The sequence below is a fragment of the Ptychodera flava genome, chromosome 18, assembly GCF_041260155.1.
Source record: "Ptychodera flava strain L36383 chromosome 18, AS_Pfla_20210202, whole genome shotgun sequence".
NCBI lineage: Eukaryota > Metazoa > Hemichordata > Enteropneusta > Ptychoderidae > Ptychodera > Ptychodera flava.
Genome location: NC_091945.1, coordinates 27652907 through 27680486, shown reverse-complemented (window position 1 = coordinate 27680486; position 27580 = coordinate 27652907). Strand labels below are relative to the sequence as shown.

The window sequence follows — 27580 nt, the reverse complement described above, 5'->3', positions numbered from 1 at the left end:
TTCCCTCAACGGGAATGATTTTACTCTCTGCCGTCGTTACACCTTTCCCTTACTAACAAGTGACTCGATCTCCTACCTGGCTTATTCCAAATTGTCCGCTGATCACCTGAGAAAACATTTGCCCGTCTGCTGAAGATAAAAATTGCCCTTCCGCCTTATTTTCCCGCCCACTGATGCGAGAAAACGATTGTTCGCGCGCTCGCCCGCCAAGACTCCCCCATTCGCGAACAGCGTTGTAGGCTGCCTCTGACATCATGGTACTTGATTGGCTGATGTAACGAAACACTGTGTAAGATGTGTAAGATATGATCTTCGTACACTCCGGTTACATCAAGCACTCACCTTTTACTTTACGCGGCAGTCGTCGTCGCTGAGGACTGTTTGCGGCAAGGAAACTCTCAGGAGTCTACCTGCGACTACTCGGGGATTAGAAATACCAATATTTAATGAAGGCAGCGCCCCAAATAGTTAGCGCGGAAGTGCGTAAACTTTCCACCAAACGGCTCAAGGTCATCGGACAGTGAACGTACAGGCAGTAGAGCACATCCGATACGCGCGAGATCCACTTCTCAGAAGTACTCACCGACTCATTAAAAGATAGCCCGGTAAACAGCATTTCGAATAAACAATGGGGTATTGTCTGTGGATAGGATGGGAGATGTCAAAATGACTTGCGTGTGTTAGTAGGTATGAGCAGCTCAGCGCCTTGCACTAATGCTTGATGAGGAACATGTTCCTCGTATCTATTATGCTTCGAGGACTCTCCTCTTTCAGTATGATGGAAGCATTTGATGATACGTTACTATGACAACAAATACAATTGCAGCTTTAATTTTCTTTTTTTGCTACCGTGGAAACACACAGCTTCTGTATCTCAACTTGAACTTCACTTGACTGGTAGAAAATGTCATGGAAGAGTTGGTAGGTTGTTGTTTGCCGCTGACCAACCTTGAACTTGATTAACCATAGCGGTAAAAAATATTGGAAGTAAGATTCCTTGTTCTTTAAGGACGAACATTTTTATGAAGGTAGGCGAGGGCGTCACCCAGGCCAAGCGAATGCATCTCGGATGCGTATCACACTCGCTCGCGGTGAGCAATAATTTACGAGGTTATGAGAAAATGTTGTTGTGGTATTGCTTTCACTAAAAATGTCCCTATTGACAGCATCCACCTTTCCAAGAATCTAGGCGTCCGTGAAGTGCACACAGTTCAGGAGTGGCCGGAATTTACCTGCGGTATAAGAAAGTAGTAACTCGCGCCAGAGGGGGCCGCCGTGTTCAGGACTCTTTGTACCATGGGCCAACGTGGTTGTCTGTGATGACGTCACTTCCTGTTCAACAAAGTGTAACGACAACTTTCTTTCGGCGAATTCAACACAACCGAGGCAAACGAATTGCGATTCAATTATATGGTCATTTGTAATGAAGGATCTAAATGCAACGGTGGTATGTTTTAATCATGTTTTCTGTCTGTATGATCATTTCTGTTTCGCATTTATTCGGGTGAAACCGTAAAATATGTTCCAGCATAAACGTAAAGAAGGCACGGACGTCAATAGGATCTTTTTCACGTCCCTTTGACGTCCACGGTCCAAGATTTTGAAAGGTCGCCACCAGTCCAATTGATAATGTGAATCACTGAACCAGTCGCACGAATAAATCTCTAGAATTAATTTAGTTATTAAGCAGTTTCCTTGCGGATTAATATGTTCAGTGTTCTATTATAACTTGACGAATTCATATTTTTCTGAACCCCTCCCTCCCACCCCACCCTAAAGTATGATAAAGTACCAAGAATTGGCCTTCAATTAAACATCACGCACTGGATACAGTAATCAAGTGATATCGTTGACAGAGGAATAATTCTACTCAAGTATGAAATTCAGTCAATTGCAATGACTCTGGTCATTACAAGTGTGGCATACAGGCTGTTTGGACAAGTTGTGAGCTCTTCAACGTGACTTTGGAAGTATGATAAAGGGACTTTTTGACCAACAGAAAATGCTTTAAAACACATGACAAGTCACATCTGATAGAAGTTGAACGCGCTACCCCTTTAATTATACTATTGGTGTCGATTAAAAAAAAGACAACTGTCAGTCAAAATGTTTATTTTTTTTTAAATTAATCGTGATAGGTGAATTCTAGTACACACTTTCACACGACGTACACTGATTTGGTTGCTCTTAACGAACATACATGTAACCTCTCATGGTGCAACATTCCCTAGCTGGTGATCAAAATCGTCTTTCCAGACTCATTAAATTGGATTGTGTCAGGAAGTGGATAGAATGGGAAAAAGCGTTCTTTACATTTTTTCGGCAAAAAATTCAAACATACTTTATAGAACCTTATTTTCTGAGATATTAAATACGCATAGGTCTTGAGGTTGTGTAAGTAAAATGGGCAATAAAATGTTTAAGAGCCTAAAAAGACTTACTTCGATTTCCATGCAATCATAAGCAAGTTTGTCATCGCAGAAGGCTTGTTTTCAGACTTTGTCAAAACGACATGACTGACTTATTTAAAGGTGCACCATGGTGATATGTCACTTCCGGCAGCAAACCTTGTCCAGATAAACAAATGCGTCTTGCTCAGGAGAAAGTAAACACGCGCGGGCATTATACTGACATATCCTCTACGCTGGGGCGTTTTCTGTCATTGTCAAAGATAATATCCCAGCAACGTCGACCATAAACCAGTTTTCTGAATTGCGGTATACTGCCTCTTCTCACAGTGAAGAGGCTGACAACCGCACCTCAATGTTCACTGCACAACCACAAGAGCGCGGTCACCAATGGCACGCGATATATCAGACGGATTTCCGAGGGGCAGGCGACGCACAGGTTCCAATTAACAGCTCTGCCAGAGTCTCTGCTGGATCGGCGAAGTCAAACGCCATCAGCTGACCTGATAGTTTCTACACCGAATTTAATTTCATTAAAGAGCACAAATAACGATTTGTGAATTCGACATAGACTGCATGACCTCAATAATGTGGCGACCGTTTGTAGTTTGCCAGTGATTCCCTTCTTTGTGGAGGGACGTTATAACGTTACTCAAGTGCCTCAACCCAGCCTTCATATTTCCCAGGGGAAGAATTATAGAATTTTCTAAAAGGTCAGCCCCAGAATGAAGACACCGGCTAATTGGCCTCACAGAAGTGATATCTACTTGTTTTCCTTATTTCAATATCGAATTTTCTCTCTTTATTACTTTTTACAGAGGAGCAGTCCTTAATTTTATACAATTTTCAGTCGACCATTTTTTTACCCTTCTGACTGTCCTTTCAGACCTACAAAGATGCACCCCTAAAAAATTAAAAAGTCGAAAGCAACTTACCCGTAGATTTATATCGCCGCGTCATGATTTCTGCGTGCATAAAGCTGTGTTGTAAATGAACGCGTCTCAACCCATGTGTATGCCCAGTCAATAGCACGGGTCATCGACCAAAAACCAAGGCCATGTAATTTTCCGGTATACTCGGTATATGAACGGGTACAGCAGTGTTGCAGCCAGGACTCGCCCTTGCGACAACTTGAATGTCGCCAAAGCGCTGGGAATCCGTTGTCCCGCATTCTCGCGCACTGCGGGTCACCTCGGGCGCACTCATTAGTCGACTCTGTTCAATGGTGTAGTCTGCAAGTAATATCTGTTATTGATGATAACCTTTGTTTTGCATGATTATTTTGAGGCTTACATTTACGTACTTTTGAAGCTGTGATTCCAGAAGTAATTAAACGCTGCATTTGGTTGTAGTCCGACTGAGGTCTGCTTGGAGGCAGATACGGCCACAATTGCCTGAATTTAAAAGCATAGCGATCCCGGTCGCTTGAATTTCGTTTTGTGAAATTAATTCTTAACTTCTACCAATACTGTGCATTGTCGTACAATGTGCCGTATTATTGTTCACTGGCACAAATGAATTTTAGACCGTGAAGTAAAATTCAGCACTCAACAAAAATCATTAGATATTATATACCTACTGTGTCAGCAAGATTTGACACCAGTAATTTCAATATGATTCTGCAAGTAGAAATAAGGAAGTTTATGGGATGCAGCAAGAATGTTGATTTTTCTTTCGCCTGCAAAGATTTTAAGTGCGTGAGCAACGACAGGTCAATTTTCAAAGAAATTCACAAGCCCTTTTCCCTTTAATGTTAATATTTCGGTGCAACTTCAAGGGTACAAAAACTGCACTGTTTTTTAAGTTTCCCCTCTATCCATATTTTCCACCATTGACCATTCGTCCCAAACGATTTAACGGTACATTCAGAATCTACCAAGCGCACAGTGTGGTTAGCACTATGCACATCATTCTGCAAGCACTGCTAGACTTGCTTGAGTAAAAAAAAGAGAGGAATAGACCATATGATGTAAGGAAGAGGTGTACGTCTTCAAAATTTAAAACAAAAGCTGAAGAGGAAAATGTTTGAAAATATCAGCCCTTCTCAGAAAAGCATTCACATCAATATAATAAAAAAAGGCGGGAGTCTCTTTGAGGAGTGATTGCTTTACCGACTTCGCATGCGCAGACCTTTCCAAACATTGAATTTTTGAGACTAAAATGGCTTGTTCTCATCTGATTACCCCTCCTACGATCGAATGGCCCGTCCCTTGGTGACAATTTTTGAAAGGGAGGCAGTCGTCGGAACTCTACTCAAAGGTTGCCAGGGACCCTTACGACCATAGGAGGTGCACAAAATGTCCATCTCCAGGGGCAGGGGCGAGGGTAGGGTTGACTTGGGCTCAACACAGCAACACGATTGGAACTAATTTGGGATAATGGGATGGTGAAGTAATGCCGCCGATTTAATCTAAAATCACTTGTTTTTATGAGTAAATTGTATTATTGCAACATTCAACATCTTGCACCTAACACTTTTGAGAAATTTAAAAAATATAAAAATCCAATTATCCCAAATTAGTTCCAACGTTACAGCGTTCTTAATTGCCATGGTTTATTTTATTTTAATATGTTTGACTTGCCAATAAAGAATGCTGCCAACGTTTGGTGTCTTGGTCTTTTGTTAGCACTGGTTTTGTAACAATTTCTTTTTCTCCTTCGCGGTGTCACGTATTTGCCCTTTGACAATCTTACACGAAGTTTTGTCACTGTGTTGCGTCTATTATCTGAAGAGTTTGATCGCCTAATGTTGTTGTTTTTTTTTTCATTTTTTTTTATTCAGTCCATCATCCAACAGGCGTTAGCCCAATTACAGGATGAGGTATGCATAACCCACTAACCCCCAATGGAGCACTGAGGAGTAAAGTGCCTTGCTCAAGGGCACAGCACAGCACCGTGCTAGAGTCTTGAACTCACCGTCCTCCGACAGTGAGTCCATTACTCTGGACCTACCGGGTCTTGAACCGGGTCTCGAACTCACCATCCTCTGATAGTGAGTCCGTTACCCTAACCACTGGTCCACGGTTCTAAAGCAAGCAAGGGTAAGTTACTAATCTGTGGACGCTGTCATCAGATTATCACCGGAATAACTTTGACAAAGTCATCAACGAACGCACCAGCAAGGTAAATCTTCTGTTATACTTGCTGCGCGTTCGCTGTTGACTTCGTCAAAGTTAAGCCGGTGATAATCTGATGACAGCGTTCACAGATTAGTAATTTATCCTTGCTTGCTTTGGCGCATTAGGCGATCAAACTCTTCGAATAATAGATGCAGCATGGTGATAAAAAGTTTACAGAAGATCGTCAAGGGCAGTGCTATTAGAGAACCAATTGATTTCGGGGGGTATTGAGGATTTTGAGAGGGTATGGAGGATTTTGAGAAAAAAAAATATTTGTCCCCAGATGAGATCGAAGAAAAAAAACTTGATCCTGTCATGGCCTGAGAAAAAAATTGTCATAACAGACAGAAGTGAAAAATAATTATTGTCACAATGCACCAGAAATTAGCAAACCTTATTCTCATATTTCAGGATTTCTGTTGCAATATCTCAATGGCATAGGCACTATCTAAAAGGACTATTTGACTTCTGTAAATTGTGAAAATTTAAAACACAAGACAGGAGTCAATAAACTTGTTGTAAAACCAATATATTATTCTCTCAATATAAATTTGTTAGAAAGATATACCTTGACAAAGAAAAATTGAGGAACAACAATATAATGAAATACATAAGCTTATGTGTGAGCCTTGTTTCTCTGACCACAAAAGATAACATCTTCCCTGAGAACTTACATCGATGCTTGGTCATGTTAATTATAATATGACACCACATATCGGATCGCTCACTATATATAGTCCGTCAATAGTGGCGAACTCTCTCAATAATCTGGCTTCTCCTCTTTTAGGACGAAGATGACTATACAAAACAAAAGAGCGACTGATGAAGGAACCCCATTTTGGATTCCTAAACACCGTTTGACGAATCACTCACTTCAATCAGTTTTTCAAAGTAATTTTCAAACAGTTTTACCGAGTGCAAAATAAACTGAAACTCCTCTCAGATTGCACCATTAAACACATCAATTTCTCAAAATTTCCAATACGAGAGGGGGACCCCCTCTCGTGCTCTCCCCTTGGGGTATTCTAACAGTTTCACTTAGTAAAAAATATAAAAAACACCTCTCAGATTGCACCAGACTGCACCATTGCATACATCAATATCTTAAAAATTCGTATGCAAGATAGGGGAAAGCCCCTGTAACACTTTCCCCCTAAGCCTCTCGCGTGTTCTCCCCCTGTACTTTCAAATTCTGCCCGGTCAGATATCCTAGTGAAAACCCTGTCATAATACTCATCCAAATTAAACAATATACTATATGGTTAGATACTGCATGAGCTTTTATATCATTTATTGTGACTTTGAATTTCATTTTGATGGGCTCACCTTTTTTGAACCATCATGAGATAACTGATGATAGTCTAGCAGGGTACATCAGGATTTGAAAGGTCTTTACTGTTGCAGTATTTTGTAAATTTTACAATTACATGTATTGGTATTTAACTTTTCTAAGTGGGGGAATCAGTCAAAATTTCAGAGTTAGAGAGGGAGGTTACTCAAATTCATCATAGTTGGCGAGGGGTGGTCACTCGAAATTTCGGAGTTTCAGGCCGTAAATAATGACGACTCCCTTATATACAACGCATTACAAACTTGATTACCAATAAAAACAATTTGCACTGCTATTCCATTTGAAAAAAAAAATTGATGCAGGTCTGACAGCAGAAAAAAAAATTGCTCCCATACCCACTTCTCCATACCCCCCCCCTCCAGAAATCAAATGGTTCTCCCCTAACATCAAAGGTTGTCACAACAGGGATACAACACAACACTTACCCACCCACAGGGACAGACATGTAGCTACCCCTATGCTCCTACTAGCAGTGAGCTCTTGACTTTCATATCAAGTTATTTTACGCTCTTGAATTACATTGTGAATTATTGGCTCCTAGTGCCTGTCAGAAGCCTTCAAAAATTTTATCACTCTATACACATACTTTGCCAGTCGTATGTGTAGTCAGTGGCGCACATCATTATGTCGGCTGAAAATATAAGCTCCTGGTCTAACTCTAGCTACGGTTTATTTGCACAGTCTACGCCATAATGATTGATATTTCGTCAGGTGCTTACAGTCGGAGTTATATTGTCAGGCACATTTACCAACTGGTTTCTGTTCGGTTCTGGAGCTAAAATGTCTCCGACGTTTCAATGTATACTGCAGTAACAGTAAAGGAACACGACGGCGCCAGTGTGGCCTGACCTCCAGATACTAGTGCGTCTGTGTTTTACAACGTTCCTTTGATATGCAAATTTTGGACTCGTCGATTGGTACGACTGACCAATCACAGCGGCGGGACTTGAGTAGGTACGCAGCATGCATGTTTCGCGGATTCCGAAATCAAGCTCCAATCGGCAAAAGCTGATAAGAACTCCAATAAAATTAGCCGAAGTCAGTAAAGATTTCTATGTCGACATCTAAATTACACCCAGTCCAATCATTGCGAATTACACTGAGAGCTATCGGTTGAACGGAATGTAGCTGCTCAGTGTCAACACACTCACAGGAGAGCATTTCCCCTTCAGTGTACACTGGGCGGGAAGAGACAACATATTAAAATGAAGTACGTACAAGTGTCAATGTCATGTGTTATTAAAATTCCTGCATTCAGTGCGGCTGCATTCACAGATACTGGTGAGGGAGGGGATTTGAAAATTCTGGGTGTAGTAAAGGGGGGACTTGACAGTTTTAAATTTACTCAGCGTATGAGGGGCACCTGAAATATTTTGGTTCCTTATAGTATTATTGTTTACATTCAGATGCCATAGTTTTGTAGGTAATTCAATGAAAAATTAAATGAATATCATTTTATGTCATCCAATGGTTCTAATGTCAGTAATAATTAAACTAAAATCCAGAACCATTTTGTCGCATTTCATGACCTTTATTACAAAAATATTGTCACGGGGTAGAAGCTGCAACTTTTGGTATTATTTTTTTAATATTCCTATGCAATGTATGAAATAAAGTTCCGGCTGTCTCCCTATAGCATACCGAAACACACAATATTCAGCTTTCTATCAACAAAGCCTGTATATGTAAACACTATATTGGTGGTAACTGAATTACGTTGTAGAGTTCATTATTGGGTGCTAACTGAATTAGAGTCCGGACTGAAAGTCATTTGTCGACAATGATACAAATGCACAGGTTGTGTTGGCAAGCTGAATACTGTACAGTTCAACATGCTGCAGGGAGTAGGACAAGAACGCAGTTGTATAAAATGAACAAAAATATTGTCAAAATTATCGAAGTTCATACACTGGGAAGCCGGGATAAACAAACAAACAAACAAACAAACAAAAACTGCAACAAAATTGTCATCCAAACAAACAAAAACAAACGAATATATAATCAAACAAACCGAACAAATAAGTAAAAAATAAATAACAAATAAGCGACAAATAAAATAAAACCATATCAAAGAAAACGACAAATTGAATAAGAATTGAAATAATTGACTGAACAACAAATGGAACTTATTCAAAATCTAACGTCAGTTTCACAACCCACTATACTCCCACAAGGGATGTAACTTACAGTATTAACTATTATGCGCCTCGAAATTGAAAGACTTAAACTTTTGCTCAAACTTTCCTAAATGAAACTTTCAATCATTGTCTTACCCGGAATCAACATTATAATAGGTGGCCACCGTGATCAACATTAAAATAGGTGGCCACCGTGTTCAGTTTGGAACTAGTGAAACAAATTACCCAACACTTGGCCGCCCATGCCATGCCGATGATATACTCGTATCGCAAATAAAACTTGATGATTGTCTCACGGTCAATGAGCAAAAAGCCATAGTAACCGGGAAGAACATGAATGGGGCTCACGTAATTACCGTGTGAAATGAATGTGCTATCAATTATAGAATGTATTACCAATTTCCGGCGATATCTGAAGTCATGTCGATATCATGTCTTCCCGTTCCTGCTCTTCGGCGTGCTACGCTTAAATGTTATTTTTTCTGCGCGTACATCCCTTATAAATATGACGCTATACGATAGTGTGTCGGGGTGGTGGGACTTGAAAAATTTTGATCATGTAGAGGGGGATTTGAAAATTTTTTTTGAAGGTCAGATGGGATCTGAAAAAAAAAACCCAGATTTTGATCAAGGTTCTTGCAGCCCCCACCCACCATTATTTGTGACCTACAGTCCCTCTATCCACTGTGTGAACGCAGCCTAAAGGTGATCAGATTTCTTTCACAGAACTAGGCGCCGAATGACTGTGAATAATATATACTATAAAAGTGCATGCGTTACTCTTGATGAAGAGTACTAATAGCCCATGGTGCAAAAGTTTTTAGACTGGGCAAACTCTAACAAGGGTGGGGCTTTCTATCAACAGATCATAATGTGCAGAGCTCAGACTCAGATTTTTATGAAGTCTGGAGCAAATCTCGCTTCTACTGTCGGATTAAATGTATATCCTTTCTTTTACCTCCATGTTCGAACCATGAACTTACAGTCCGCTTCACTTACCCACGCCGTTTCGGTGTCTGGTAAACACCCATTGTGTGCAGAATGCATGATGTTTTTATCTAATTAAAACAAACAACTGAGTGTCGCTATAAGGCCAAAGAAAAAAACTGCGCTGTTCCGATAACCCGGGCTACCCTATTTTTTTGCCTGCCGTCCATAAACATTTTTAGAGCTACGTAAACACGGAAGTAAAAACAAGAGAGAAAAAAACCGTAAAATCACGTGTTCGTTACCTGACATTTGATTTTTGCTTTAACGAGAACGTCTTTCATGTTTTTATTCCTTTTATAAGTATGATACGTTTTTCTGGAAATGTTGTGGCCAGTGTTTGATCGCCCTGAACGCCTGAAAAGTGCATATTTAAAAATAAAAATATATTGGAAAAAAAATCCCTGCCGACCTACCTACCCTATTTTTGAAAACTATGTTATCGGAACAGCACAATTTTATTTTTGCCTAACAAATAAGGCATCCAGTGGATTACAGCTTGACACCCTGAGCGTGTCACAAGAGAACACTGGCAGTATACAAAACCAGTGACCACCAGTACACATTACAGTTATCTATTTTTTACTCATATAACGCTGAATGACAAGTAATTACAAAAGTAATAAATGTGAATAAAACTTTTTACAGATTTCACACTGCCTTAGAGAACAGGCACTGTAACACATGAACTTCACTTATAGGGTAAGATATCGACAGTGTCTAAAACCGTAGACAGGTACTGTCTATGCTAAAACCTTCACAGCACCCGTGAACTGGACTCAAATGGTCATAGTAATATAACGTTACGTTGCCTATCAAGTTTGAGGTGAATTACACAAGTGCTTTGGTAATTGCCGATCAAAGTTTCAACATCATTGACCTTACGTATGAAAGTTCCGTGACGTTCAAAAATCTGAGCGACATTTCTGTACGTTATTATTCCTCGACAGTAATTAATGTCATTTGTTTGTTTCCGAGTCCCTGTTTCTATTGGTACCCCATGTCGGCAGTAATCGTGGTTCTTTCTCTGAGAAGAATATTGTTTACATAGCTGCTTAATTGATGGCAATAACCGGAGATTGAGCTTGTTGGACCTCCGTGATCGATGTTGACATATCCGCGCCATCTGATAATCTTCAAGAGAGCCTTTTACTCTTGCCGATTGGCCTATACTTAATGAGAAATGAACTATAAAGTAATTACAATATGCAGATTTCGACACTACATCGACTTTCCCGAACGAACTGACACGCACACTAGTTCTTGTGAGAACGGAGGATCCTTCCAGACGGCCAACGCGACTCGGAACTTGAGTTACCGGGACAAGTCTGCTTGAACTGGTTGACAATGTCTTCAGTACAGCAGACTATTTTACACGTGTTGTAACCGTGAACTTGAGACGTATTCTGATCATCATAAATCCTGAGAGGAATGCTAAAGTACTTCTTGCCAGTGCTGGATATTTGTCGACGTACACGGCATGCGCAGGATGGCGATGACCACCACGAAGAACGTGAGTACTCGATATCGAGACCTACTAGTACAACAATCGGGAATTTCACAGTTGTGCCACGGTATACGTATGTGTGAAGTATTTTGAAACATATTATATGGAGGGACATTGAAGTACTGCCATAACGAAACACGTAAAAAGTTGTATGTGACCATGGAGGTGAACCAGGCTCCATTGTGTACAAAATGTTGAAATGTTGGTGTGTCAATGTTCATGTATGCCGCGGACAGTGAGGCCCTTATCTTTCTGCGCCGATTTTCTCGCACATACTGAAGTGAAGGAAAGGCGGGCGCTGAAATCTCTTGACTGCATACAGTTGTTGGGAAATATCCATCAAGGGGCTACACCATTGCACTGCTCGGCATCACCTTTGTACGAGCCATCATGACTTTAGGGGAGAGTCTTGGGGGCTGGATGGGTACAGCATGCGGCGGCAAATTTTTATTTCCCCGATGTGACAGCAAATTCTTTGTCTATTTTCTTGACATTAAGACATTACTTGATCATTTTTTTCTTCTACTTCACCTGCCGACATTTTTTCCAGACCATGGCATGTATCGTACCTCCGTGGCCTGTACCATTTTTTGGGGGAGTGGTCAGTGGGTGTGACGGGCATGAATAGCCGTGTTAATCATATTCTATGTCGGCGGGAGGGACAAAGGGGTGAGTAATTTTCCATGACAATAACTTTGGGTGAAGTTGCAGTATTCGACAAGCGAGTGCCGCGAAACTCCAGTGTACCATAGTCCGAGTTAGAATAATTGTGAAAAGATTATCGAAGTGTAAACGTGTATAGGAAAGAAAACCATGTCTCACTGAAACTCTATCCTTAGATCACCTTATTTGAGAAAGTTGAGATGAATGAACGTAGGATTTATTGAACAAGTACGCAATTTAATATATAGGCAAACTCGTCTGCACAGTGTGCATGAACGCAAGCAAGTTAACTCGTTGCCATGTGACAAGCGGAGAAGGGAAGTTTGTGACATCAATGTTCTCCCTAATGCTAGTATTTACCCGGCCAGTTTTGTTTTTCTCATTGTCTGTGGTTTGTCGGCTAGCAAAAAAGTTGTCGATAGTCGTCAGTCTCCCTTTATTTACTCGTACGTTGTCAATCGTCCGTCACGAAAATTACCAACTCCTTGGTCCCTAGCTCCTAGTACGCTGGAAGATAATCTCCAAATTAGTTTACGAGAAAGAAGGACCGGAATATTGTATGTGACTGTGTTGTTGAAACACTCTTTTTGAAAATCGTTTCAATCGTCTATGATATGCACCCCCTCACACACACACACACACACACACACCGCCGCCGCCATCAACACGGGGCTATCGTAATTTAACAATCTGGGCGGGTGCGCCGCTGACGGTAGCTCATTCACCAGTACTTCGCTTTGTCAAGTTGCTATGTCTGTCCTACGGGCGATAGGGCTGTTCAATATAGTGTGCACATTGTAGCGAAAGTACACTGAGTGCTCCATCTCCAAGCACCCGTGGTCTGTCCCTAGGCTACAGACAGCGGCACACTTTACTTTCCTTGGTCGGACTAGCGAACTGTGTCAGCAATTCGAAAGTGGCGAGGCCTGGAAACAAAGCGAGACTGCCGAGATAGTTGCTTGTGTGTTTAAAGGCATTCGCCGGGCAGCGTCTATGCCGTGGAAAGAAGCGCATTTCCTATTCATTGGGGTTATCCTATATATTTCCGCGGGCCCTCTGTAATACAGGTACCGCGGTATATGCTGTGAGGGCGCACTGAGAATTTCGATTGTCAAAAATTGTGTGGATTGCGTTCAGCATCCGGGACGTACGAGAACATCGTACGTTCTCGCACAGTCCCTCTATAGAGGGACTGTACTGTGGTTCTCGATACTGGCAAGTCATCGAAGAATCGAGACGCATCAAATTTAACTGGGTTATAAAGTTGACGTACGGGCTAGGTGTACCTACGAACGCCAGGTAGAGCGTTGAACTTGTTAAACATGTCGGAACGTTAAAAGCCTAGGCTTCGTCAGCTTTTTACCTACGAACTGTAAATGTCAACAAACACGAGCGCTAAAACAAGGGTAATCGAGATCTGCCTCCTTGTAAAATCAGGTCATGCGTACCCACACCGGGACATCCATCCATTTTAAACGTAGATTGCGCCTCGGGGACAGATATTGAGAATCTTAATCGTTTAGAATCATACTATTTTGGTGCATTATTGGGTGCTCATTATGAAGCTCATGAAATAAACTTTTCATTCGTTTATATTTGTGAAAATTGAAAACTTAAACTGTAGAGCTAACACGAGGTTTGCGGTCGATAAATATCGGGCAATCTGTTTCTCTGGGAATAAATTTCAAAAGGGAATGGCCGGTTGATAGAAAGTTCCTTTGTCGAAAGTTTTCATTTAATTAACACCATTTCTTTTGGAATTAGTACGGAGGAACAAATTGCCCAAAACTTAAAACTGACCGCCAAGTTCACAGCTCACTCTTCCTTAAAGGGAAACAGTCGTCGCATTAGGGGAAGGCTCCATTAACTTTGATGGTACCTGAAACCCGAGTTGCTGCCTGCCAACTCGGGTGACAAACAGAAGACTTTTAATCCCCAAAGGTGTTAATTTTCCATTGTTGCGATAATCTTATCGAGCTGGTGCTATGATAGGAACGTCAGGGCTGTAACGACTCACTCAATACCACGGGCACACACATATGCTTGCACATGGAACTATGTTGACAGGAAAAAGTGAACTGCCCTCTTTTCAATGCAAGTAATCTAGTTTCTTCTTTAATTTAGGCTCTAAACTAAGTTTTAGAAATATGGTGAAACAAAATATCGTTCTTCGTTCATTTTCATTCAAGTTTCCTATTTTCGGACGCTTCACTTCAGTAACGCGCATTGATCATATCTGCAAATGTGATCAGAACAGCATGGAACGTTCTTTCCACGTGGCGAGATTTTTCTTGCACTTGCAAACAACGTAACAAGTGAGTAAGGACTCCAAGAGCTGCGCGTATCCTGTGACATTACATCTCCTATAAAGCTAATTTAAACAGTATGGCCATTCGTACATATTATAAGAAAGGAGAAATAGCAGTTGACGAGGCCGGTCGGTGGATGGCACAATTTGCAGTGATTTAATTCGCGGTATTAATTTCACAATAAAACGAATTCGCGAGCTTACTATTGATGTTTGGTGATGTTGAATATAATTGAAAAAGAGAGCTAAATTGCAGTGTTCATGTTTGATAAAATTCCAAATTGACGACACCCAACGTCAACCTGTACGACACCGTATGTGTACAACACACCTGCAGTCGACTAGTCGATTGTGACACAGTAAGCTTACACACAATGCAATATCGGTCGACCCACAGTCCCTCTATCCATGCATTTCTGCAGTTGTCTTTCCTATTCTGCTCAGTTAACAGACATGATTTCACAGAATATTACACAGAAAACATAATTGGAGGCACTGAATACTAGCATTGCAAGAGAAATGGACGACAAATTTTGCGGTATAATTCCAACCGTTGCTTGTGCTACGTCTACACACTCCCAGCGATCAATCCCAGAAATTATCGCACATTATCATCATTTACGATGGGGGAAGGATCACGAAAAACAAACACCGGTTTCAGGATATGATAATTTCTGTCTTCTTGTCGTAGATAGACGCAGAGAACGCTTAAAAGAGCCAAAAACAGCGAAAATTCGAGAAAAGCGTACACACAATCGGGGAGACTGTGGCATGCATGACAAACCCAAGCTACGCATTATCACGTGACTGCCCCTCGTATTGCGGGTTGGCTGTGCGATCCAGGTGATTGACACCTTTTACAATAGGCGTTTCCAGACCGTGGATAGAGGGACTGTGGTCGACCTGAAATTTGACACTGTGATCGACGTAGCGTTCAAAAGTGCGCAAAATGAGACCAAGTAATTGTTTGTTTATTTAGATTTGATCTAAAACCTCCGGCAACCAACAGACAAAGTCCTACACTCTTACGCAGAAAATCAAAGTTTTCAAGCTTAGACTCCCGCGTAGGCTTTCCATTCCGCTTAACCACGGCCCCTCCACAAAACGCGATGTCGATCTATGATCGACTATGGATGGATTGACGTGGCGTTTCAAAGGTATGAAAAATGAGACTCAGTAACTTTTGGTCGCTTTACATTTGATCAAAAACATACCCATCAGACAAGGCCCTACTCTTACGCAGAAAACAAAAGCTCTGAAGCGTCGACTTTCTCTTCCGCGTTTGAGACTTTCTTCTCTTTCGCGTTTGAGAGAAACAAACGTCGGCTTTATGCCGGCTATTGGTGGGCGTAGCGTCAGTCCAATGGTAAGCTGCACCTGATGTGAACGTCGGAATAATTCGGGCTGTAGTCGGGAAAGCAAGGATGACCTCGAGAGCGATTCCCAGTACAGTACACGTTCGCAGATCGCGGTACTACAGGCTGATACTAGATAGCAACAAGTTCACCGCGTAAATTGCTAGACTACATATAGCCACATAGGCACTTCTGAAATGTTATCTCCGGCTTGCAAGACATCAAATATCAAAATATTATTATCAAAACCAGAATTTCGGGGCTAGAGAGCGAAACATTGCTGAAAAGTAGCCGGCCAAAATACGGAAGTAGCCGGTCAATTTGGCCGGCATCCGGCTAAAAATAGTCACGCGGATTCAAACAGAGAGGCTTGTTGCGATGGACAAGTAGCCTTTGGCTTTTGACCAGAAAAATAAGGGAGTGTTCATTGATAATTCAAAGACTGGATCCGTTGACACCAAAGTTTGCTCGTGACTTTCATTGCATTGCATGCACCTTTCCGCAATATGAGTCTGAACTGAAATTGAAAGAGTACGTTTTAGTAAAAGTCCTGTTTTGTTGTGCTGATTTTCGCTACCGTACTTTCTTTTATAGGGGTATAAACATTCATACAAAAATAGCTTTTCGTATGCAAAATCAGCGTACGTTAATTAACTGCTAGTATTGTTTAAACAGCATTTTATTTGAAAGCGATTCTATAGTACCATCGTTTTTGTAAACTCTTCATGCAATTTTATGAACTAAATGATGACCTCAAAGTAACAGCAAGTGCTGGACGGCACTTTTAACGCTGGTCGTAAATCATGAGTGCCGGACAAGAGCCGTCACGGCGTGGGCCATGCTAAAAGTAGTTCCGGCAGTGCTAATGTTTTGTTAACACTAGAAGATAATCTGTTCGCATATGTTGACATAGAGATTAATCCTCTGATAACCAACTCGGGTTACTCGGGTACGTCCAAGTTAATGGAGCGTTCCCTTCATGGAACTGCGACTGTGCACCTTATCGTCATTGCCGTCGATGTAATCATTCGTTCAGTATTAATGAGTTAAACCCGAAGCTGCAAAATATAGTTTATACGATGTAGATTATGACAGACATGTTTTAACTTTCACAAATCGCCATCGTAGCTTGGATAGTGTTTACATTGGTCGTACTGGTCCTATATGCAACTCAGACGACTGTATCCCTGTAAATACTCCAATAAATTCAGTCGTCTCAATCTCTATTAAACAGTTGGGCGCAGTGAATACACGTGTCCAGTAGGCATAATTTGTGATGATTTTTTCCTATTATTATCATAGCAAATGATTATGAATATTAATAAAATATTAATATGAATGTTACAGCATATTAAAACTTTTTTACAAACAATGGCGAGAGTTACATGTGTAGTATCTCTCGCCGTAGACTGAACCCGGGCAATGGTAACTCTCGCCGTAGACTGAACCAGGGCAATGGTGTCAATTGTACATTTTGGCATAGATTGTGAAACTATATAAGGATTTCCAGAGGGCTGTTCAAATAAGCAGATTACAATGTGTAAAATATGATTTAATTTATCATAATCGTAATTTATTAATAATCATAATTATCACAACAATGGGGTTTCCAGACGGTATTTACACAAAGTAGACGACATTGTTTGTAAAAAAAAGTTTTAATATGCTGTAACATTCATATTAATATTTTATTAATATTCATAATCATTTGTTATGATAATAATAGGAAAAAATCATCACAAATTATGCCTACTGGACCTGTGTGAATATTAAGTATATGCATATTTAGGATCATTTTAGGGCACTTTTCTATGGGTACTGTACAATATCATTTATTTCCAGAATTTTAAGATTTCTGCCCGCCCCAGCCCATTACATTTTCGCAAATGGAAAAGTTGAGACGTGCATATGATCGTTAACGGGAAATATGCACGACAAAACGCCAGTATTGACATTGCACCTTCAAGTTCACCTAGCCTGAGACCTTAGCAACATTGTCTTGGGCGTTGATAGGTGTCGCTTACGTTCTGAGAGTGATGAGGTCCGTGGCGATGGTGTAACACGCGCACGCCAATTATGCGTTCCTGGTTTGGGTGGTTATGGCGTATATCCCACTGACAAAGTGTAAGTTTCATTGTCTCATTTGGTAGGCCACGTTATTCTTTGGTCGTCTACATTTCGCTTTCATTGTCAGCTTCTATCAGAAGCCTTAAAAAATTATCGTCCTATCCCACGGACGCCTTTGTGGGTAGGACGTATGTATGTATGTCAACAATTAAGTCCGTCCGTGACGCGTGTGAGGTTTCATGCAAACTAAATACGACAGACCTGTAAACTCTAACTGCGGTTTGCTGTTAGAGCATGTTGGACGTACGCAGTATGGCCCACGTCTCTCATGACGCAGGATTAGCGGTCTCATGGAAGTGATCATGAAGGACTATTTTCTCAACAACAGATTACCTACGGTTTTACAACAGGTATGCAAGCTCTTCTTAAATTAGACCGAAACAGTAAAATAGCGTCCACGTTTGACTAGCAGCCTCATTGGTCCAAGTGTCTCATTGGACAATATTCTTTTGATATGCAAATTTTAATTCACCTTCGTTGAGTGAGTTAGTGTGCATGTGCCGTTCATCATGATGACGCGGCACAAACGCGCGTATGCAGGCAGAAAATTGTAAGGGATATGAATGTTGTTGTCGTTCTAGCCTCAGAAGCCAGTCAATGAAAATTATTTATTACCTGTTTGACTGTTGAAATGGTTTCTGAGTTAGGGGGCCAAATAGGCCTACATGAACCGAACAAACACCGCTCAAAAACTGACGTTCTCTCTCAGCACGTTCATGCTCACGTGTCATTTTAGGTATATCTGACTTTAGGGATTGCAAGATCAGCTCCTGTAATCACAGAAGCCTCTAAAAATTATCTACATAAAAAGCGGAACTATATCGACCTATGTTAACAAATAGGTGATTGTCCTATGTCGTCGTCCGTAATGTGTAGAGGGAGCAACATACTTATAATAGCTTCATGCCCTAACTCTGTTTACGGTTTCATTCGCTGTATACGTACGTTCCACTGCGCTCTGTAAATGTCGTAGTATCGTACAACAACTCGTCGCAAAAATGAAAGGATTAGATGTCCACGGACGTACTAAGTGCTATCTTGAATTCAAAGGCGTAAGTTCAGTGTTAGTTGATGGTTAATCCGTCATGAAGCCGAAGATCGCGATCACACGTCATGGGCTTGCGATGTAGGGCGTTCTTTTGTTATGCAAATTTAGGCAAAAATTTGTCAGGCCTAAACGTCATTTCCTGTTTCCAAAGCCTGTTAGCTCCATCTCTGCATGCTACCTCCTTGCTTCATCACAGTCTCAATTGTGTGATGAAGACACAGTAGTCACGGTACATCATAATGTGACTATTAATTTAATCTAAATATTAGTTCCCCATTTTTCTTCTTTCAAAGCAGTATCAAATGATGACCATGCAGTTTCAAACTAGCACTTGGTGTTTGACATGTGCAAGGGAAGTTAATCTGGACGGTGGTGCAGTTACAAATTTAAATATCCGACAGATTGATAAAAACCCAAGCACTGTGCTGGGGTGATGTCCATAACTGCTCTCAGAATAGCATACTCTAGGTTGTCATTGACCAACTCCTTATATAGTGGTCTTGTAAACACAGTTTTAAGGTGTCTAAAGGCATACTCTGCTGCATTCATGTCAGGGGAGTAGGTTGGCGTGAAAACATACTCAATCCCAAGATTGTCCAAGAACTCAGAAAGAATTTCACCCCCTCGGTTCTGAGTCAAATGGTAGACAACCATTAAAGATTGATAAAAGTTTGAACACATAATACAGCGAGGACGCTGGTTATTAAAAAGGTTGGAGAGTGTAACTCCCAAAAAATGTCAAAGCGAGTGACGTAGCACGGCGATAGCTGACAATTGCAATCTACTTAAAATACAAAGAATCATAATAATTGTTAGACAACGTGGTTAAAATACGCATAAATCACATATTTTACAAGTTAGCATCAAGTGTCATCATTAGTGCACCTTGAAAATTCCAGACTAACATTAACGCATCTAAAATATTTACAGAAATACTAATAAGATCACTTAATATACATCAGATTACAAACTCGAAGTTCAACTACTCTACATTAAATAAAAGAAAATCGACTGAAAATCATTTGAAAATTGTGCCATATATCAATGATAATATTCCGTAATTTGTTTGAAAGGTGAGTGAACTGGAAGGTGGTGGACATTGAGAAGGATGACGTAATTTTGTCTGGTGTATTTTGATATTACAGTAGCCATAACAACGACCGATAGGCATCACTACACTGCAGCAAATAGCAACTTCTGTGCCAAAATACGAGGCTCTTTCTACATGTATCTCCAAAAATTAAAAAAAAAGCAACAAAATCAAAACGTCAACACTGAAACATCATCAAGCAACTTCAAAAGTAAAACACCTAAAATACACGCGATAAACCTCAATATGATCCCTTCATCTCCAAAACTCAATTCCTCAGGCCATTCGGTCAAATCTGAGGACCATTGTATCGCTTACAGATCACAAACACTAGCATTTTTAGCCAACTGAGGAGAAAAAAAAATACCCAAAACTTCTGTACGCGTACCTGACCTCATCAACATCACAATACAACTTCAACACTTCATCAACAACACAAAACAACGCTTTAAAGAAAGAAAGATACCTCGTTTGCATACAAGTCCAGAGTATTAACCTAATAAAGTTGTGGTTTCCAAAATACCAGAAAATTCACCAAAAACGAAAGTCATGCATCCTTAACACTTATTTTCATTACTGTCGGACCTTCAGAAATTCTGCTACATATCATTGTCAGTTCATTCGTCACGTGATCAATCCGTGTATTACAAAGCCGACTGGAAGGTGAACCACAAGCATCGCTGACGTTGGCTGTACTTGTTCTAGACTCACACACATTTCAAACTTCTTCAGCTATTTCTGTAGACAACCACTTTCTCGACCAGTGTATCTTCGAGGCATGACGTTAGCACCATGCCATATTGCCTACGTCGGCGTCCATGGCTGCAAGCCGCCCTCGTCTCTCCGGTCGTAGTTCACCTCCAACCGCTGAAGTGCATTTTCGATGCGCCGCTAAATGCGCGACATGTACGTTTAATTTAATTAGGGCCCTTGGGAAGTTGGGCATCTTTACGGAAACTTACCAGGCTACCCTCGTTAAATAAGGTTTAATAAAAAATATATTTATCACCACATTTTAAGGCATTGTGTAAGTACAACAGCATATGATTTGACTTGCCACCCTGAAACACTGAGGTACCTCAGCAATTTGCCACTCACTTCGTCAGAACAAGTAGGCCATACGTACAGTTGTGTTGCTCGATTTCTCTATTGTTAGTATGCTTTAGCATTTTCGGGTCATTAACCGCTATTATTATACACCTGCGTCTCTAACCTATGGAGTTTTGTCATACAGTTTGTTTAGGAAGCGGAGTCCAATAAGGCCAAAGTTTTGTGTCCACACTAAATGGGAAAAGGTATGCGTCTAAGCAGCTGAAAAACACACAAGAAAATTAACACAATGAAATTTGATTGCAGAAAATAAAAAATTGTAACAAAATTTTATTTCAGAAAAGCTAAGCGGTTACGTCCTAAAATTTCCTATTCAAATACACTGTGTGTGTTTTTCATGAAAACCTTAAAAACCTAGGCGGGTGGGGACGCAAAACAAAGAATTTAATTACTTTGGCCTAACTTTGACGCGCAGTACAAGATGCCTGTTTGTTTTATTGGACGTCATTTGACCTTTGGCCTCATCAACTCTACGTCAACACGGCGGTAAATAAGAGAACATTTTACATTTTTACGAAACACATACAACTAAACATGCAGTACTTACCGCAGTGAAAATGGTCAATCCAAAACCTGTGAATTTCAGTGAAAATATGCCGCTGAACTCAGTACAATGTCTAGCACTTGCACTGCGCTGCGCGGGTTGAAGTCACGCGTTCCCAGTCTGCTCGCGATCACTCAGTTCAGTGCGCGACAAATACTCTAAAAAGTGTTAATTTCAACTTAAAATTGGACCTAAAAGGGTATAATAATAAGGTTATTCACAAAATACAGGTTAATCTGTATTGTGCCCGACGCCTGCACTTAAACATTAACCCTACCTAGTATCTTGCGAAAAAAAACTTGAAATATTATTATGTGTTTGTTTTCAGCTTCTGGGTGATCAGAAGCTTCTGTAAATTGATGATTCTATGCATTCCTTTGAAACGGAATTTCGCCACACTATCTGCACGTACGCGCGAAGGGAGATTATAAACTGCCACATTGGCGAAACTCTCACAGTTGCTAAAACCTCCTACTTAATCGGACCATGGACGGAACACTGAACGTCCATGATTGTGATCGGACCCAACGACTTTGTATAGTTTGATTTCGACAACTCTATGCATATTCATGGTTATGTTTTTACTTTTTCGATATAGTTTGCAAAGAAACTAGGTGATTTTAAGCCGCACTTTTGCCAAGACGCACGCCCCCAAAACGTGTCGGTGATGGTTTGATGTGCAATTTTTTCTCTGTCCATGTTTCACCGCCTAGTGCACTGTATTTATTTTGACAGAGCGCATGAACACATTTTGCATATGCAAGAGACGACATAACAAATGCAGCTTTTTAAAATGCAGAGATCTTCTCACCAAATGATAACGATGAAACAATGTTAAAAAATCCATTGAGAGCCTTTTCATTTTTATTTTTAGCTACTATAGACTATAGTCTATGGAAGCTATTGGGATGGGTATCCGTCCGGCGTCCGTCGTCAGTCTGTATGTATGTATGTATGTATGTATGTATGTATGTATGTATGTTTGTGAGGCGTCCGTCCACTCAAATATCTTGAGAACCGCAGTACTTACTGATTTGATATTTGTTGTGTAGATGAAAAATATGATTTTGAGAAACTACTTGTTTAAATTTTTTGATATTGTTGAAAATAGGCAAATTAATGCCAAAAAAGGTGTTTTTGGTAAAAAATCTTCTTCTTCATAACCGCTGGTCAGACAGCTTTGTTATTTCATATACAGGTCCCTAGGGAGAACCCATCTTAGATTTGTTCAAATTGTGATGAAATATGCAAATGTGTATTTTAAAGGAATTTTTTTGTCATTTTTGGTCAAAATTTGACTTACATTGTACGTAATTCTTGCACTGTATAAACCCTATCAATTCACCAAGAAAAAATGATTAATATGATTTTAAATAATTGAATTAATTAGGAAATCATCAAAGCCAAAATAATTTTAGTGTGGAATTATCAGAAAGTTAAACTTTTATTGACAGTTCATAGTGAAATGCGTACCATCTTGGAGGATTAAAACATGTAAAGGCAACTTTCCTTAATCCCAACTTTGATATATTCTGAACCACCATTTATGTTATCTAAAGAAATTGCTCATAATAGTTTGTCATGATAGGGTGGTCAAATAAATAGAGATAGAGAAAATTCTAATTTCCATTTATGGTTGACTTGGTAAGGATGAAATAAGATTACTTTTTGAGGAAAAAAATAGAGTGGTCAATTAAAAGAGTGGTCAAAGTGATAGGGTTTTTATTGTAAAGCTGGGCTGTAAGATTCCTCATGTGCTATTTATAGCAATTATGCAATCTGTGTAAACAGTGCAATGAAAGTGTAACATGATTCCTTATAATGCTTTTGATGACCTTGAACTTCTTAAGTTTCAAACATTTGTCTCTTCAGTGTGCTTTCTCTGAGTACGTGCAGTCTCAACTTATTCGACAGAACTTACTTACAATGTTAATTTGAAAGTTAAAATGTGCTTTGTTAATAGGATGAAACTACTGATATTAAAAGATAACCAGCTCAAGATTCTTTATAACCTGACAGATATGCTGTTTTTTATGACGTAAATCTTGATTTAAGCAAGTCTTGTTTACTTAAATTATAATGTAATTAACTCTCGTTTATTTGCTATTATAGACTAATATAGTCTGATGAAATATGCAAATCTGTATTTTTATGGAATTTTTTTCCATTTTTGGTCTGGCCATCCTGAAATAAGCTATCAAAGATATCCACCTTCTTCATCAATACATGTGTCACAAAAGGTTATTCTCTACATAACACTGCAGAGCTCTGTCAACTGTTGAGTCGCTTGTTTTTTCAAAACAGCCGGTCAGATAGCTTTAATATTTGGTTTACATGTCCCTAGGATGACCTTAGTGAGATAATTTCATACAGTTAGGAAATACTTAATTTTGTATCCATGTCTATAGTAGCTTCAGGGACTTTGGCCCTATGTTTTTAATTCCGAAAGCAAATACGACCTACTTTTTGCTTGCAGGGGTTAGCATCCGTTTGCGATGTTATTTGGACATTCTCAGTTGTTTCATGTCGATGAATAAAATACATGTACACGTCTCCGGCGATGGTTTGAATTTGCCTGTCGTTTACCTTGTATCTTTACATTTCACGCGAAGTTATCTGTATTGAGTTTCCAGATCGCAAATATTACAAGCAGTTCCTGATGAACTACTCGGAGTGGAGTCTGTATTAGTAGGCTTGAACGAACTTCTGTGCAAGAAAGCCAGATCAAACTATGTTACAGCAAGATTTCAACAAAATAGCCAAGTCTCCTTGTGTTGACTCGCGAAATTCGCAACGCTGGCCTTTTACGTCGTAGTGGGTATTCTCGAAATAATCTATCGATTTTATTGTCTAGAAAGATCACAGAAGTTATGTATGAATATCCATCAGCGTTAGAACAATAAAATATACAAATCTGAAATTCTGAAGTATGAATAGGTAAAACTCAATTTCTGAAGAATAAGCTTTTTGTGGGGTTTTTGTCTGTTTTTTTTTATGTTTGTTTTTTGTTTGTTTGTTTTTTGTTTTTTTTATTTTACAGTGAGTATAGCACATCAAACGAGAATGTTTTACCGGTACCTTGCTATCGGACAGAGTGACAACGCCATCCAGTAAGCTTAACAATATTGCTTAACATGGGAGTACAAAACAACCTTGGCCGGTATTTTTCTTAAATAACAACACATGTTAACTGCTTTTGAAGTTTTAAGAGACGTTAGGTGTGAGTTTTGTATCGTTCTTCTATTTTTTTGTTGGTTTACAGACCTACAGTTCCTTGCTATACTTCCCAAAGTATGTGGAGGTACAAAGCACTCGTGCATTTGTATCATTTCGTCCATTGAAACAAAGACCCTCGCTTGTGAATTTCTCAAGGGTCTGTGATTGAAATGAACTTAATTGAATACAATAACGTTTTACATAACAACAACGACGAAAGTGAGAAAGAAAGACCAGATCTGCCTCAGGCGAGGGCCATTAGCGATCTTTCACTAAATGAACGTGAAAAACGAACGAGAACGTCGTGATTCCACAAGCATGCTATTGGTCAGCTTTCGTCATATTTGCATGTCTCGTCGATGGTCAGTCGGTCGGAAGGAAAAAAAAAGAAAAAGAAAAATCTATTAAATAGCGCAATTTTGTAATCAAATGAATTTACTTTGTGGAACCGTCACAGTCGCGTTGCTAGGCCGTTCAGAATCGCATGACGTTATGAATATTCTCTGGGACAGGTTTCGGCGATTGTGTCTCGAACTATCACCAGACGCATCTGTTTTGCGGCCAAAGTCGGCTTACAATGTTCTTAACTAATTATATTGCTACCATTTAAAAGAAAACAAACTACAAACGACATTCTCGATATCATGCGGTGAGTACCAAACTAATCTGTCACACCAGGGCAAAGAACTACAGCCTGGATTGTTGTGTCATTTAAATAACAAGCGACAATTTCAGTTGCTGTAGGGCGTCGGCTCTGGAATGGCATTGGATATATTGATATTTCGAATGATACACATTTATTTGCTGATGATGGATAAATTAACAAGTATCCGCTTGTTACAAAGTTTCCAGAGTGTCAGCTGGTTGGCGAAAGTCGGTGTATCGCATAATATTCAATCATGAATTTAATCGGTATCACATAAACATCAAGCACATCAAGCACAAGACCTACGAAGCCAGAAAAGGATTGTACCGCCATTCCCGTTGGTTCAGTAGTTGCTGATGTGTGTGCCTTTCTCGCTCAACGCAACATGAACTTACTACGAAGACTGCGCTTGGGAAAATCTCGCAATATTTTTTTTCAATCAACCTGTTTCGTTTGCCTGGTCACTTAATATAAGTGAATTAAAATCATCGTACCATACAGTGTGCGTGTACTCAGTATTTTATCTCAGTAAAAACGAGTGTTTACCTCTTGACCTATATAGAAGTCGTGCTACTCAGGATGTGAGCCTATCATCTGGAAATCTCATCGCTAATCCAAGGTTCCAGATGTATAACCCCTACATGATAATTTGAGCCCTCCTCCCAAAGTCAACCGCAGCAATGAATGGTCATTTTGAGCATGGAGGTAGGAAGCTCTTCCTACCTCCATGCTTTGAGCAACTATTTCTGTCCATTGTCTTGTCAGTGACACAAAGCAGTACCCGAGTATTATAATGCGACGAAAGACGACTGACGGTTACTAATTAATTAGGCTATTGTAAAACCGGGTTGCAGAATTTGCTCTTGAAACCCGATGAAATCCAAGGATATGAGCTCCCTGCGATTCAAGCATTTGTCTGTTTTTGGGTTTCAAAATCAGCTTCTGATGTCAGAAGCTTTCAAAAATTACCTAATTAATATAATAGTGAGGACTGTGTCATCGTTAATAACAATAATAGCGTGACTCGTCCGTGCGCGCGTCCGTGACTGAGAGAGCGCCCTCAAATTAATATAAACAATAAATCAAAAACTCTTTTCACAGTTGCTACAGCCACCGACTTCATGAATCGACAACGCCGGATTCTCGGTTATAATCCAAACAACCATACTCATATCTTTGTGGTGTTTCCTAATTTTTTCTATTGTATTTCGTACAAAGTTGATGATTTAATGCTCTGCTTCACCGAAACGCTGCCTTTCACCCTCGGTCTCCGCAAAACTCGTAGGATCTTTATGCAAATATTCCTGTCCTTCTTTCACCGCGTGGGGCGCTATGTCCGTCAGTTTGGTGCGGCAACGCGGAAGCATAAACAGTAGAGGGGGAAGACCTCTACTGTCTATGGCGGAACATGCACATGTTATACGTATGCGAACGATGACATGACAATATAAGTACAAATACACACTCTTCAGCCAGAATGGCTACTCCGAAATTACCGAATTTTTAATCGAAAAACTGAGAAATTCCACATGACCCGTAACAATCGTTGACCACCATTATTCCGTTGACTTTCGCAACGTGACTGCCAGTGTGAACAGTTTCATTGTTCCCATTTCACAAGTTTTTTCTGATGAATGTTTTAAAGCGTGCAAGAGCAGAATGTTCCAATGATTATAAAAAGATGCCTAAAGATGCCACATTCTTAAAGCCTGAAGTAAGAGATATTCGACGAGGCATCCGCATTATCCATTCGATTGAAAGATGTCCCGCCGTAGATCTCGAACCGCAGACAGTGATGGCAGCAGCTAGCGTCCGTGTACACTGTTCTTGACTTATCACAGAACAACTTATTACCATCTGCAAATTCGAATAATGTCCATCTTGTATGACGGAATGCAGCCTGGCTTCAACCGTCTATAGCGAATCGCTAGGTAAGCTGCTACAGGAGTATTAACTGATCACG

The 27580-nt window shown here is 40.1% G+C and overlaps 1 protein-coding gene across 4 annotated transcripts in view; it reads right to left on the bottom strand.

The window, feature by feature from the left end:
* The window catches only part of LOC139117291 (atrial natriuretic peptide receptor 1-like), a 135895-nt gene that overhangs the window by 85885 nt on the left and 22430 nt on the right, over positions 1-27580 (bottom strand). The window contains exon 1 of one of the 4 annotated variants that reach the window (XM_070680266.1): positions 343-435. The exons of the other annotated variants lie outside the window; for them this stretch is intronic. The gene's annotated coding sequence lies outside the window, so the exon portion shown is untranslated. Of the gene's footprint in view, positions 1-342; positions 436-27580 lie in introns of those variants that run through there. 4 annotated transcript variants of the gene reach the window in all.